Source organism: Hyaena hyaena, unplaced genomic scaffold, assembly GCF_003009895.1.
Source record: "Hyaena hyaena isolate Hyena2069 unplaced genomic scaffold, ASM300989v1 scaffold_3, whole genome shotgun sequence".
NCBI classification, from domain to species: Eukaryota; Metazoa; Chordata; class Mammalia; order Carnivora; family Hyaenidae; genus Hyaena; species Hyaena hyaena.
In genome coordinates, this window is record NW_024080635.1 from 8,147,097 (window position 1) to 8,163,208 (window position 16,112).

The following is a 16,112-nucleotide window of genomic DNA, read 5'->3' on the forward strand; positions in this document are numbered from 1 at the left end:
GCTCTTTCCATGTTTTAGCTATTGTGGAGAGTGCTGCTATGAACATTGGGGTACATGTGCTCCTATGCATCAGCATTTCTGTATCCCTTGGGTAAATTCCTAGCAGTGCTATTGCTGGGTCATAGGGGAGTTCTATTGTTAGTTTCCTGAGGAACCTCCACACTGTTTTCCAGAGGGGCTGCACCAGTTTGCATTCCCACCAACAGGGTAGGATGGTGCCCGTTTCTCCACATCCTCGTCAGCATCTAGAGTTCTCTGATTTGCTCATTTTAGCCACTCTGACTGGCGAGAGGTGGTATCTCAGGGTGGTTTTGATAGCAAAGGGAAATTTAAATAATTGAACATAAGTATAGGATGGAACTCATGATTTACCATTTTTCCAAAAGAGTCTACTTTTATTACAGGTGTACAACAGGTATCCCATTGTCACATGCTAAATTTGGCAAATTGCACCTTTTTAAAAGTAATTAACTTTATTAAATATTGTGTAGGTGTGAGTTATAAAATAAGTACATGTAAGGTATAAACAAAAGATATAAACACACTCAATCACAGAACAAGAACACTGCACTGGTTAGAAGACCCCATTGAGTCACTCTGGCTTTTCCCAGCCCATCTCCTTCCTCCTTCAAAGTAACCATTTCTGGGTTTTGTGCTTATTATTCCTGCACTTTTCTTGATAGTTTTGCATTTATTTGTATCCTTAGAGACATAACCACACGGCATGTGTACTTCTGTAACTTTTTGTGAGCTTTTCCCCTTACATTTTGCTCCTAAGATTCTTCCTTGTTGCTGTAAGTCATTTTTTTTTTTGTGCTGCTACGAAGCATTCCACCGCAGAGCCACACCACCATTTACCTAGTGCTGGTGGCACCCGAACTGCCTCGTATTGTCTGCGACAGTGGTGCTGCGGACTTTCTTGCACACATCTCTTGGTACCCAAATGCAGGAGTTTCTCTGGTGGACCCACCTAGATGTGGAATTCCTGGGTCCTAGGCTGGGCACGTCATCAACTTCAGTAGATAATACCAACTACTTTCCCAAAGTGTTTATATCAGTTTACTCCCTACGAACAGTTGTGTGCTACAGTTATATCTTTGCCAACACTTACTATAGACTTTTTATTAACGGGAATAGGGACTCGGAAATGGGCTCTGATGTTGGCCATCATTCATATTTCTCTGAAGACTGAGGTTGAATCTCTTTTCATATTTATTGGCTGTTTGGGACTCCGCTTAACGTGATACGCCTGTTTGTAATGCTGTACATTGACCAGTTTCCCTTGCCAAGGGGAAGAGGACCATATATTTATTCCTAATTCCTACAAAAATGAATTTTTTGTAGTTACAAGAACACACTACCTTGCGAACAAAACAGCTACTCCTGGATCAATCCTCCTATTTCAAGATATTTTTTTTCACTCTAGAAATACACTGTGACTGAATGTAACAAGATGATAGCAGTGGGTGCTGTGGCTCTCTCTTAGATTCAAAGATCTGCGAAAGGATTCAGAATTATACAAAAATGAAACTATGCCGGAGCTGATCAGTAAGCTTTTTCTAAGTTTTGTTAGTTCTTTCTCTTTCTCTCCCATTTTCATGGAGCATAATATAGTTAAAGAAATGTGTGACTTCAGGGGCGGCTGGGTGGCACAGTCAGTTGGGCATCTGACTTTGGCTCAGGTGGTGATCTCGAGGTTTGTGAGTTCAAGCCCCATGTCAGGCTCTGTGCTGACAGCTCAGCAGAGCCTGGAGCCTGTTTCGGATTCTATGTCTCTCTCTCTGCCCTTCTCCCACGTGTGCTCTATCTCTCTCTCTCAAAAATAAACATTTAAAAAATTGAAGAAAAAAAAAAGAAATGTGACTTCTAACTGTGAGGTGCTGTAGAGAACACAAAAAAGGAGGCAAAACTATCACTGTTAACTTTTGAGGAACAAGGTAAGAGCCTCTGGCTGGTGGCTCCGCCCTTGGCTGGTAGCTCCACCCCTGGGCGAATCCACAGGCAGATTCCTGACAACCTAGCATTAGCACAAAAGGGCTTCAGAAGACTGCAGATGGGAAGCCATAATCTATCCACGTGGACTGAAAATAACTTGTGACAAACAGAACTCATTCCGAAACAAAATTATTACTTTTCTCTTTAGAATTGTTTTAGAAATAATTCACTTTTATATGCTTCTGAATTCTCAAAGAATATAAAATAAACACCATCCTGTTAAAGGGGGATGCTTGCACATTTACTTCTGATAAGAAAATGAAGATCCCCAAAAATCCAAATCACCATTGACTGTTCTATTTTTCCAGTGGTCACTTAGTGTCCCCTTGGGCAGTACAACATCTATAGGAGCAACACAAATAATTCTGCCTTAAAACCAATCCCCGAGGCTTTTCCTGCTATGTAAGTTCTCCACAAAATACAGACCGGAAGCTGCCTTCATACACTGAAATCACCTGTACAATTAGTCAGCAGTAAAAAATGACCTCAAATACCCTGCACCTAAAATATGCAAGGACAACATGTAACCGACGGCTTTCTTGGGAACTCAGGAACAGTACTTAGCAGCTGGGCAGCAGCCAAACAAAAATCACTGAGAGAGAAGAGCAGAAAAGCTCTTGGGGGAAGGTAGGTTTCAGGGAGTAACAGATGAGAGTGGCAGTTAAGTGTGTGTTTCTTGACCTTACTGGAAATGCCACCGCCCTGTCCCCTGTTCCCCATCCCAAAGCAGAGAACGTGAAGTTCATCAATTTCACAGAAGTAATTCCAATAAATTATGAAAATAGTCTTGCCGCACCCCTTTGCCTTGGACTACAAGAGCCCGAGGAGCCCACCACTTCTGTCCATTAAGAAGGAGAAGGAACAATTTCACTGTTGAGAAGAAGCGATGCTTTAATCCACCCAGCTGCGAAATTATCTTCGGAGTCCTACGGCGGAGAATGTTTCTCATTCTATGTCTGTCTGTAAATCCGAGACAGCAAATCCCGTCTCTCTAGCTGGTTCACGGATGTCAGAGATGAGGCCTCTGTGTCCGCCTGGGGAAAGGCGAGTGCTTTCGGTTCTCCTCAGTATCGCCACTAATTCAAATGGTCAGAGGGATGGACTTCACTGATCAGGAAAAAAAAGCACACGTGCTCCTGGCATGGTGAGTTTGAATCTCGGATAATTTGAGCACTTGTAAAAGTTCTGGGCCCTAAATTCAGAAGTGCTAGAGGGGAGCAGAACACACAGAAAACTTAAAAACCTTCTACAACTTTTGGCCTATGGCGTTCATGTTGCCTTCAACACCTTTCCAGATCAGAAAGAGGCATGAAACTGAACTAAAATTCAAGAAAATAGGGAATACTATCTGTTCAATATTGATTCTTAGGTTTTAATGGTTCATACATTTACAAATACATCCTCTTCCTTCACTGGAACGTTAAGTTCTCAGAGGGCTATGATTCCACCTCCCCCCCCCCCCAATCTGGATCTCCTATACCACGTACGAGAGAAAGGAGTCAAAACAATGGTAGATCAGAATGTGTGACTGTGCCTTTACAGAAGATGTCTGCCCAACGCAGAGGTCATTCTTGAGCAGTCTGGTGGCCAATCACCACCCTCAAAACGCCAAGAAAACAGTCTGCTGCTGAAGGAGGGGATGAGACCCGCAACCACACTACCACAGTCAGTGGAACACTGACAGGCCAATCGGCGGCAGTCAGGGCCTCTACCAGGAGCTGCCACGCGGCCACGCGTTCACTCAATTTTCAAGTTACAAAGGTGCCGCCCTCAATCAGCGCTACTCAGATGACAACCTGTAGCCCATCAGGAAACAAAAGCGCTTTGTATTTGGCCTTTCCTGGGGAATGTCTATTGGAAAGCCACACTCTTTGAAATCCTTGCTGCGAGAACTTCCAGTGAGAGCCCAGCTCTTGATGGTCCCCTGGCAGCAGCAATGGCCTTTTCTTCTCTGCCTGGTTGTTCACCGAAAAGAGCAGAGGCGACCGAGGAGCAGACGGTGAGGCCTCCTGGAGGAAAGGGCAGCTGGAACCAACGTGGGGAGACAGCAGACAAAAGGAGGAAAGCACAGAACCCTGCCCTGCTCAGCCTGGCGAGGACTGTGCTGCCGGTGGCATCTTGAAGAGGCAGTCAGGTTACAGGCGGGCGCTACCCAACCTGAGGACTCGAGAGGGCCCGCGAAACGTTTCGGGTCTGTAAGCTCATCCGGGTCCTCGGGCTCAAACATAGTTTTTGGTCCGGGACACCAGGGGTGAGAACAATCACAAAAGTGAGTTCCTTCCCTGAAAGCTACATGTGACTTTCACCAGGCACAAGGGAAAGTGTCAGTCACCCAGGCCGCTGTTCCAAGTGTCCAGGCTACAGCCGTACGGTCAGTATCGTATATTCACGCACAAGGAAACCCGTGACTCTGCTCTCCAGCCAGGATGTCCAGTTGGGTCTCTACTTCCTCTGTCCTCTTCTCCCCATCGATGAAGCAGGAAAGACTAGGGAAGCCCAGGCTCAGCGTGGACTTCATATCTAGACTCAGGCTTCTATCGAAGTCAACATGGTGGGCTCCTTCCTGTGACTTTGGTGACGGAGCACTAGCTTTGAGGAACATACCAAACACTCCTCTCTATCCATTCCTGAGGAACAGAAGCTCTCTGCCCACTGGCCTTTATCATGGATAAAATATCCCTTCTTCATCCAGTTAACAGAGACTGTTCACTTCTTCAAAGTGAGAGACCACAAAAGGAAGACTTCAGGCACAGAAGCCATCTTGACTTCTTAGCAACCACTGCCCAAAGCTGGGACAAGTCAAAGTACTGACAGTTAACTGGTTATGACCAAGGAAGAAGATAGGAAATCATGGGGCACCTGGGTGACTCAGTCAGTTAAGCGTCTGACTTCAGCCCAGGTCATGATCTCACAGCTTGAGCCGTGTGTCTGGCTCACAGCCTGGGGCCTGCTTTGGATTCTGTGTGTGTGTGTCTCTCTTGCACCTCCACACTCATGCTCTCTCTCTGCCTCTCAAAAATAAATAAAAATGTTAAAAAAACAGGACATTTACAAATACGTCCCACAAAATAATGACTCATTACAAGGAGAAAGAATTACCTGACAGCGGACACACCTGAAGACCACCTTTATCAAGGGTTTGAAGTGAATTTCATTGGTAATGGGACAAATGGAAATCTCTTCCCCCGACAGGATGCAGGGAGAACAGAGCATCACTTCTGTGGTATTCCTGCCAAAGATGCACAGCCTGGACCGAACCCCGAGGAAACATCTCACCAACCGGAATTGAGACATGCCAAAAAAATAACCCGCCTAGCATCTTGGAGTGTGAACACCAACAAAGACCAGGGGAGACCAGAAATTCTTCCAGAGACTGAAGGAGACTAAAGGGGCCCAACGGCTAAATGCAATGCGTCAAAAGGAGCTGGGTTTTTCGATATAGAGGACATTGCTGGCACAGCTGGTGAATTGTGAATGGGGATGAGGATAAGAAGGGTATAATACACCAATGGTGATTTCCTGAATTTTGTGTTTCCTCCTAGGAGAAGGCCCTTGTTTGCAGGAAACACATATCTTACTATTGGGGTGATGAACATCACTGTTGGCAACTGACTCTCAAAACGGTTTAGGAAGAAATAAGTTCTTTGTACGCCCAAACCAGTAAAAATATTTTGATATGCACTTCAAATATATTGTATTTGTTTATCCACTAATTTATACACATACATACACATCCATAGGTCACAGACATGTCCTGCTGCCCTTATATCACCTGTAAAACTTGTAAAATTAGAATGTAAATCAGATGAGGAAATAAAAGAAACAGAAAGGACATGGTTACTGAAATGAATTAATGAGGCTTTGACATAAATGTTGGGGAGTATTGGCATCCTGACCTTGTAGGGGATCTCCCCAGTCTTACTCAGCTCATATTTAATGAACAGCAAGGCTCAAAAGCTGGGCTCCCTGCCAGGCAGTGTGGACATGACACATGTGACCACTCCCAGCTGGCTCATGCCTGAGTTATCCCCACCCACGAGAGCCCTGCTTCGGACAGATCAGGAACACACTCACATGGGTGAGCCAGCTGTTTCTCAGAACCTAAGAGCCTTGAGTCCTGCCTTGATCTAGGGAAGGGCACATCTTTCCCAACGGAAATGAGATTATTAGGGGAAAAAAACCCCTTTGCTGCAGGACAGGTGCCTCTGTATTTTGAGAAAGGTAAGCTACATGGCACTCTGACTATACATACTCATCAGAGAAAGGTTATTTAGATTGTTAAGATAGATTTCAATTAAATTATAGGAAGCCAACAATGACTCATTATCATTCTGGTTCTTTCTCATTATTCAGGTCTCAGCTCAAATGACACTTCTTCAGATAGGTCTTCCCTGACCACTCTAGTTAAAAATGACCACCGACAACTCCCTGTCTACTATTTTATTTTTTTCATAGTACTTGTTATTACCTGAATCTCTCATTCACTTGTTTGCATGTTAATGAGCTTTGTCTCCCTACGCTCCATGAGGGCTGGCCTCTCATCTTGTTCACTGTGGTTTCTCCAGAACCTGTGACTGGTGGGCACAATACTCAGTAAACACTTACTGCACACGTGAGTCAACATAGAACATGGAATCTGTAAACCAATGATCTCTAAGAACATGACAGCTAACCACCTTATTTTTCAGTGATATCTTAATATTGCAGATAATTAGGATACGCAATGACCTAACAAAATGATTCAACATCCTTTTTAACTCTTGGTTTTGGTACAACGTACAGTGAACTACAAATACAGTTAAAGGTAACTGGAGACAGTTCTTCCATTTCAAAAGCTCCTAAGATATTTGAAAATCCCTAAATGTTATAAAGTACTGTGGTGTGTGGTCTGAGGACCCAGTGTGAGTCCATGAAGTTTGCTACCAGTCCAGTAAGTGTCTAGAAACACTTTAGCAAGTTTACATTGCTGTGACCTTCCTACTGCATTTTACAAAAACATCAGTCTGATACTTTGGAGGAAAAACCTGGTCCTCCACTAAGCACTGAATTTGAGAAGCACTCATTTACAGCTCACCCAGAAATTCATTAAAAAGCAACAAAAATGTTAACGACCAGCCTGGCAAAAATGTTAAATTCTGAAAATAGAGGGCACCTGGGTGGCTCAGTTGGTTAAGCGTCCGACTTCAGCTCAGGTCATGATCCCAAGGTTTGTGGGTTTGAGCCCCACATCGGGCTCTGTGCTGACAGCTCAGAGCCTGTTTCAGAATCTGTGTCTCCCTTGCTCTCTGCCCTACCCCTGCTCATGCTCTGTGTCTCTCTGTCTCAGAAATAAACATTAAAAAAAAATTTTTTTTTTTAAATCTGAAAACAGAATGTACTGGTAATACGGAGGCGCAATGGGAACTCTCTTACGTGGGCGACAGGAATGGAAGCAGGTACAGCATTTTAGAGACCATTTGCCAGTAACGGCTAGGATGGAAGAAACACAACCTTATAAGCCAGCAGTATCAGTCCTACCTAAGTACCAAGGACCCCCCCCACCCCGTGCCCCCACATATACAGGACATTCAGCATCACTGCTGCAACAGCAACTTACCAAATACAACCTAAATGTCCAACGTAAGAAGGGGTAAATAAATTACAGTAATTTTGTAAATGGGGATACTATACAGCAAGGGAAAGAATACATATTTCAACACGGATTAGTCCTACAGCTAGAATGTTGAAGGGGAAAAAAGAACTTCTACAATATGCCACTTATATAAAATTAAAAATAATGTAAAATACTATGTATTTCACTAGTGTTTTACAGTTTTTAGCATACAGATCCTGCACGAACTTTCTTAGATTTACACTTCAATATTTCGCAGTACTACTGTATAGGGTAATATGTTTTAAATTTCAGTTTCTAAGTGTTTATGGCTACATATATAAGTACGGCTGATTTTATATATTGACCCTGCATCCTCCAGTCATCCTCAGCTCACTTGTCGGTTCTAACGGTTTCTATGTTGATTCCTTGCTAAACGGACAGTCATGCCAACTGCAAATCGTAAAATTTAAAAATACAGTTGACCCTTGAATAACCCGGGTTTGAACTGTGTAGGTTCACTTACATGTGGAGTTTTTTTGGATACAGTAGAATATACATATTTTCTCTTATGATTTTCATAATATCTTTTCTAGCTTTTTATTGTAATATAGTATATGATACATAATAACATACAAAGTATGTGTTAATTGACTGTATTATTGGCAAGGCTTATAGTTAATTTTGGGGGAGTCTGAAGTTATACATGATTTTCAACTCCATGGAGGGTCAGGTCTCTTAACTCCAGCACTGTTTTAAGACTCGACCATGTTGAACCACAGGAAATACCAATATGTGATCATTTGACCTACAAATACAGCAACTTCGTATGGTTAGGCTTAATGAACAGTTGAAATTGCATGGGAAATCATAAACACTAAGTTTAGGATAAGGGTTATCCGTGGGAGGAGACACAAAGGGGTTCATGATATCAGTAAAATTTTATTAGCTAAATCGGGCAGGCAAATGGGTTTTCTCTGTATTAGTCTTTATCCTCTTTGTAAAGCCTAAAAATTACCTTTAAGAGCTTGGGATAGTGCCTTCACACAAGATAAATAACCAAACTTGGAAGTTATTCACCTGTGTCTTACCTGGACTCCTCGGGAGAACAGAGGTCAAGGCAAGGGCACACACAGAGTCTCTTTTGGGAAGTGACTGCACGGGACAGAGCGGGAAGAGTGAAACAGGGAAGGACGGAAGGCCTTCTGTCCAGGTTGTGTTATAAAGCTGGTGGCCTCTGTGGCCAAACAGGGTAATGATGTGGCCAGGAGCCCTTAGAGAAGGCAGTGAGAAGACCCTCACAGTTGGCTTCAGTGTCAGAAGAAGGGGGACTTAAGTCACTGGCTTTAGTCTCCCGCTGGCCAAGGGCTGCCCTGGGGGATGTGACCTCCGTGACATTTCCATTTCTGCCCAGGCATCGGTACCGCTGAGTGACTTCACAGGGCAGCCGAGAAAGGCTGGGATGGAATGCAAGGGACCTACGGGGCAGTGAGGTTACATCTGTGCACAGCTGGGTGCTCTAGCAACAGCTGGAGTGAAAAGGTGGGCCCAGACGAGGTGAAGTAGGGCAACAGAAGTGTCCAGTACATAGATGCATGCATTTTACACACATGTATGCATATGTGTAGATATATGTATATACGCTTGTGCCTGTGTGTGTGTATATATATATATATGTACATAAACATATTACAAAGAATGTTAAGCTCAAGAAAAATGGGTTATCTTTTAACTCTTTTAAACGCATTTTTATTGTGGTAAAATATACAAAACACAGAATTTACCATTTGAACCATTTTTTAAAAAGTGTACAACTCAGTGGCATTAAGTATATTTATACTGTGGTGAAACACCATTATTCATCTCCGAAACTCTTCCATTAGCTCAAATTAAAACTCTGTATGCGTTAAACTCTAACTCCCCAACCGCCCTCCCTCCAGCCCTGGCAACCGCCTTCTACTTTCTGTCTCTGGGAGCCAGACTGCACCAGCGACCTCACGTAAGTGAAATCATACAGTATATGCATTCTTTTGTGCCTAATTTCACTTAGTCTGTCTGCAAGGCTTGGGCATGTTATACAGCATGTATCAATTTCATTTACTTTCAAAGCTGTATAATATTCTATTGTAAGTATATGCTGCATTTTTTTAAAGTTTATTTATTTTGAGAGAGAGAAAGAGCATAAGCAGGGGAAGGGTCAGAAAGAGAAAGGGAAAGGGAGAGAACCAAGCAGGCTCTGCACTGTCAGCAAAGAGCCTGAAGCGGGGCTCCAACTCACGAGGGAGATCATGACCTGAGCTGAAACCAAGAGTCGGACGCTTAACTGACTGAACCATCCAGGCACCCCACACTGCATTTTATTTATTCATTTACCATTGATGGACATTTGAGTTGTTTCTACCTTTTGACTATCGTGCATCACGCCACTATTAACACTGGTATACAAGTACCTGTTTGAGTCTCTGCTTCCAATTATTTGTGTGTCTATCCAGAAGCAGAATTGTTGGATCATATGGTAATTCTGTGCGTAATTTTTTGAGGAACTGTCACACAGTTTTCCACAGCAGTGGCACCATTTTATACTCCCACCAGCAATGCACAAAGGTTCCACATTCTCCACGTCCTTGTCAATTACTCTGTTTTCATGACAGTAGCCATCTAATGGGTGTGAAGTGGTATCTCATCATGATTGTTATTTGTATTTCCCTAGTATTAATGATGTTGAGCATCTTTTCATGTGCTTATTGGCACATGTTCATATATCTTCTTTGGAGAGATGTCTATTCAAGTCCTTGGCTAGTTTTTCAAACAGGTTGCTTGTTTTTTGTTGTTGACTTTCAGTATTTCTTTATATATTTTAGATATTGACCCATTATCAGAGAATATGATTTGAAAAGATTTCCTGCCATTCTATGAGGTTGCCCTTTCATTGATAGTGTTTTTTGATGTACACATTTTAAATTCTGATAAAATCCAACTTATATATTTTTTCTATTGTTACTTGTGCTTTTGGGGTCATGTCCAAGAAATTACTGCCAAATCCAATGTCAAGAAGATTTCCCTCTGTTTTCTTCTAAGAGTTTTATAGTTTTAACTCTGACATTTAGGTCACTGATCCATTTTGAATGAATTTTTGTATCAGGTATACAATAAGGGTCCAACTTCATTCTTTTACTTGAGAATATCCACTTCTCCCAGCACCATTTGTTGGAAAGACTGTCCTTTCCCCATTGAATGGTTTTGGCACCCTTGTTGAAAATCATTTGACCATATATACAAGGGTTCATTTCTGAGCTCTCTATTCCATTAATGTCGGTAAATGTCTGTCTTTAGGCCAGAACCACACTGGCTTTTGAAAAAAGTTTTATTGAGATAGAGTTGACACGTAAGTACCACACTATTCTGATTACTGTAACTCTGTATTAAGAAAATGTATTAAAAAAAATTTTTTTTTGAGAGAGACAGAGAGACAGAGACAGAGCACAAGCAGGGGAGGGGCAGAGAGAGATGGAGACACAGAATCCGAAGTAGATTCCAGGCTCTGAGCTGTCAGCACAGAGCCCAACGTGCGCCTCGAACTCATGAGTCCTGAGATCATGACCTGAGCTGAACTGAGTAAGCCACCCAGGTGCCCCAGGGGAATATATCTTAACATAGTAAGTGCAATATATGACGGGCCCACAGCTTTATATACTCCATGATGAAAAGCTGAAAGCCTTTTTTCTGATGTCAGAAACAAGACAAAAATGCCCACTCTTGCTACTTTTATTCAACATAGTTTTGGAAGTCCTAGCCAGAGCAACCAAGCAAGAAAAATAAATAAAAGGCATTCAAATTGGAAACGAAGTAAAACTGTCACTATTTACAGACAAAATGATATACATAGAAAACCCTAAAGACTCCAAAAAACAGCAAAAAACCTTGTTAAAACTAATAAATAAATAAATTCCATTGTAGGATATAAAACAGACAGAAATATATTGCATCTCTTACATTTATAACAAACTATCAGAAAGAGAAATTAAGAAAACAATCCCATCAAAAAAAATAAAAAGAAAAAAGAAAAAAAAAACAACCAATCCCATCTAGACTTACCATCAAAAGCATAAAATACCTAGGAATAAATTTAACCAAACAAGTAAAAGACTTGTATACTGAAAACTACAAGACATTAATGAAAGAAATAAAAGAATTAGTAAATAAATGGAAAGCTATTTCATGCTCATGGACCGGAAAAATCATTATTGTTAAAATGTCCACACTAACCCAAAGCAATCTATGAATTCAATGCAATCTACATAAGAATGCCAATGGCATTTCAAAGAAATAGAACAAAGAATTCTAAAATTTGTACAGAACTACAAAAATCCCTGAATAGCCAAAGCACTCCTGAGAAAGAACAAAGCTGGAGGATTGTGTTCCCTGATTTCAAACCATATTACAAAGGCTATAGTATTTAGGGGAGCCTGAGTTGCTCAGTAGGTTAAGTGTCCAACTTCATCTCAGGTCATGATCTCACAGTTTGTGAGTTTGAGTTCCTCATCGAGCTTTCTGCTGTCAGCACAGAGCCCACTTCAGATCCTCGGTCCTCCCCCCACCGCCCCTCCCTCGCTTGTTTTCTCCCTCTTTCTCTCTCTCAACAATACGAATATTCAAAAAAAAAACCCCACAAAGCTACAGTTATTAAAGTACTATGGTATTGGCATAAGACCAGATGCACAGATCAATGAAAACAGAATAGAGAGCTAGGAAATAAACCCACACACATATGGTCAATTTCCAACAAAGGAGTCAAGAATATACAATGGGAAAAGGACAGTCTCTTCAATAAATGGTGCTGGAGAGCTACATGTAAAGAATGAAACTCAATCTTTACCTTACACCATACACAAAAATTAACTCAAAATAGATTAAAGACTTGAATGTAAGACCTGAAACCATGAAAAATCCTACAAGAAAAAAAAAATAGATGATAAGCTCTTTGGCATAGTCTTGGCAATGATTTTTTTATTAAGAACTTTTTTTTTTTTTTTTTAGCATTTATTCATTTTTAAGAGACAGAGAGAGACAAAGTGCCAGCGGGGTTTGGGCAGAGATGGAGGGAGACACAGAATCTGAAGCAGGCTCTATGCTCTGAGCTGTCAGCACAGAGCCCGGCATGGGGCTCAAAATCACAAACCATCAGATCATGGCCTGAGCCAAAAGGAGATGCTCAACCGAATGAGCCACCCAGGTACCCCTTGGCAATTTTTTAAATATGACACCAAAACCAAAAGGAAGAAAAGCAAAAAGAGGTGTGACTACATCAAACTAGAAAGCTTTTGCACAGTAGAGGAAACCATCAACAAAGTGGAAAACAAAAAAAAAGGCAACCTACTGAATAAAAGAAAATAGTTGCAAATCATTTATCTGGTAAGGAGCTAATACCCAAAATAAAGAACTCATAAACTCAATAGAAAAAACCCACACAGGGGCGCCTGGGTGGCTTAGTCGGTTTAGCGTCCGACTTTCGTTCAGGTCATGATCTCGCGGTTCGTGGGTTCGAGCCCCGCGTCGGGCTCTGTGCTAACTGCCAGCTCAGAGCCTGGAGCCTGTTTCAGTCTGTGACTCGCTCTCTCTCTGACCCTCCCCTGCTCACGATGTCTCTCTCTCTCTCTCTCTCCTAGAAATAAATAAAACATTTAAAAAAAAAAAAGAAAGAAAGAAAAAACCCACACAATCTGATTTTTAAAATGGGCAGAAAATCTGGGGCGCCTGGGTGGCTCAATCAGTTAAGCATCCAAGTCAGTTTAGGTCGTGAACACTTGGTTTGTGGGTTCAAGCCCTGTGTTGGGCTCCAGCTCTGTGTTGGGCTCCATGCTGACAGCTCAGGGCCTGGAGCCTGCTTCTGATTCTGTGTCTCCCCCCGCCCCGCTTTGTCCCTCCCATGCTCATGCTCTGTCTCTCAATAATAAATAAATATTAAAAAAAATTTTTTTAATGGACAGGAGATCTGAACAGACATTTTTCCAAAGAAGACATACAAATGGCCAATAGGCACACAAAAGATGCTCAACATCGTTAATTATCATGGAAATACAGATAAAACCACAATCAGATATCATCCTCACGCTTGTTAGAATGGCTATTGTCAAAAAGAGAAAAGTGTTGGTGAGGATATGCAGAAAAGGAACATTTGTGCATTGTTGGTGGGCACGTAAGTTGGTGTAGTCATTATGGAAAAAATAGTGGAGGGTCCTCAAAAAATTAAAACCAGAAAGAAAAAAAAGGGGAGGTAAACCATAAGAGACTCTTAACTACAGAGAACACACAGAGGGTTGACCGAGGGGAGGAGTGGGGGATGGGCTAGATGGGTGATGGGTACTAAGGAGGGCTGGGCACTGGGTGTTGTATGTAGGTGAAGAATCACTAAACTCTACTCCTGAAACTAATATTACATGATATGCTAACTAATTAGAATTTCAATAAAAACTTGACATATTAAAAAAGAAAAAGAAATTAAAGACAGAAGTACCACACAACAACCCAGTAATACCACTTCTGGGTATTTATCTCAAGAAAACAAAAACACTAACTCGAAAAAAGATCTCCATTCCCATGTTTATTGCTGCATTATTTACAATAGCAAAGATAAGGCAATAGACTGTCTATCGAAGGATAAATAAATTGTGGTGTGTGTCAGGTATGTGCACGTACGTACATATGTACATATACACACGCACACACAATGGAACTTTATTCAGCCATTAAAAAAAATGAAATCTCACCATTTAGAACATGGATGGACCCCACGGGCATGATGTTAAGTGAAATAAGTCAAACAAAAAGGCAATTACCACATGATCTCTCTACCATGGGGAATTTAAAAAACAAACAAAACTCACAGATAACAGAGAACGGATTGGTGGTTGCCAAAGGCAGGGGGAACTAGGTGACAAAATGGTAGAATGTGGCCAAAAGGTACAAACTTCCAGTTATAAAAGAAATAGTTCGCAGCTTCAGATATTACCAATAAAGCTTTTATATAAAATTTACCATGACTAAGAGCTGCATTAACATGAAGTCTACCGGATGGCTACGAGAATTTCTGCTGAGAGGATTTCCAATTTAATTTAGGTTAGATATAATCCCACATGGCTTATTATTTTTTTTAATACTTGTTTGTTTATTTTGAGAGAGAGGGAGTGTGTGTGCGAGACAGAATCCCAAGCAGGTTCCGGCTGTCTGCGCAGAGCCCGAAGCGGGGCTCAACCTCACAACAGTGAGATCTCGACCTGAGCTGAAATAACAGTCGGACACTTAACCGACCAGAGCCAGCCAGGCACCCCACCCCACCCCCGACCAAATGCTTTTCTTTTAAATGAAAACCAACAAGAACTCACCACTTTGGCAAGTTAAACAAAACGTTCTAGGCTATATTTAAAAAAAAAAGTTGGAACAGATAAGATTGTGAGGGGGTTTTTTTTCTTTTGGAAAGAATCCTTAGGAATTTTAAGATCAACTAGGAATACATGTGACTTTCATGTATCACAAATAAACAACAGAGTTAATGTCATTGTTATATGAACATGCAGAGCTCTTAAAAAGATGAGAAAATGAGGAAGGATGATGTCAAAGTGTCAATGTCACGGCTGAGCTTGAGAAAGCAAGCAACACCAGTGACTGAAAACCAACATGAAAGATAAGATTGGTGGCATCACCCCTCTCCCTTGCTTCTCCAGTGCTTTGCTTCAGCATATCCACGCAGGTTCACTACTGGCCCCTTGCATCTGGCTCTCCTTCCGCCACTCTGCCCTTCACACGTGGTCCACTGACCTTCCTCACTATTTGCCAGAGAAGGGCAAAGCCCCTTGAACTCTGCAGGGCTTATGTGAATATACGCTGACCTTTCCAGCTCCATTTCCCTTCACTGAGGCTACATCTCACCTACGCACACACGAGCCACACAACTACTCCCCGAAGCGTCCACACTCTCCTGGGTCAGCTTGGTGGCTCGCTCTGTTCCCTCCGGCCAGGATCCTCTGCCCTGCTAAACTCCCTGCTAAACTTTCCTCCTAAACTCCTACCCAGCTCACAATGGCCTTCTCCAATGCCATCTCCCCTTAAGATCTTTTACTCCACCTGGGTGTCATCCTCTGTCCTGGGACACCTCAATGTACTTTCAAGGGCCTCTAAAGGGACTAGTATTCCATCTTTAGCCAAATTACTTACCATTTCCACTGCGGGACTGTCACCCTGCTCTATTCCCTGACGCGAGCGGTACAGCGCCTTACCCACTGGAGGCACTCAGCCTGTAGGGAGTCAAACTCTATCATGTTCTCTCCAAGAAAGTCACAGGAGGGAAAATACTCTGAATGCACAGACAGAGCACCAAAGAGCTGGTGAGTTTGTCAAGAGAGTCTCAGAACATGCACAATTTATACCCACGACAGACATACTTTACTTTTGTACGACTGAGACCTATAGGTTTTTGTGATGTCACGACGGAGAAAAAAGTCACATATAAAACCTCTCTTTCCAGGTAAAT

The 16,112-nt window shown here is 42.1% G+C and overlaps 1 protein-coding gene across 1 annotated transcript in view; it reads right to left on the bottom strand.

Annotated features, from left to right (window-relative positions):
* The window catches only part of RCAN3 (RCAN family member 3), a 39,325-nt gene that overhangs the window by 15,089 nt on the left and 8,124 nt on the right, over positions 1 to 16,112 (bottom strand). The window lies entirely within an intron of this gene.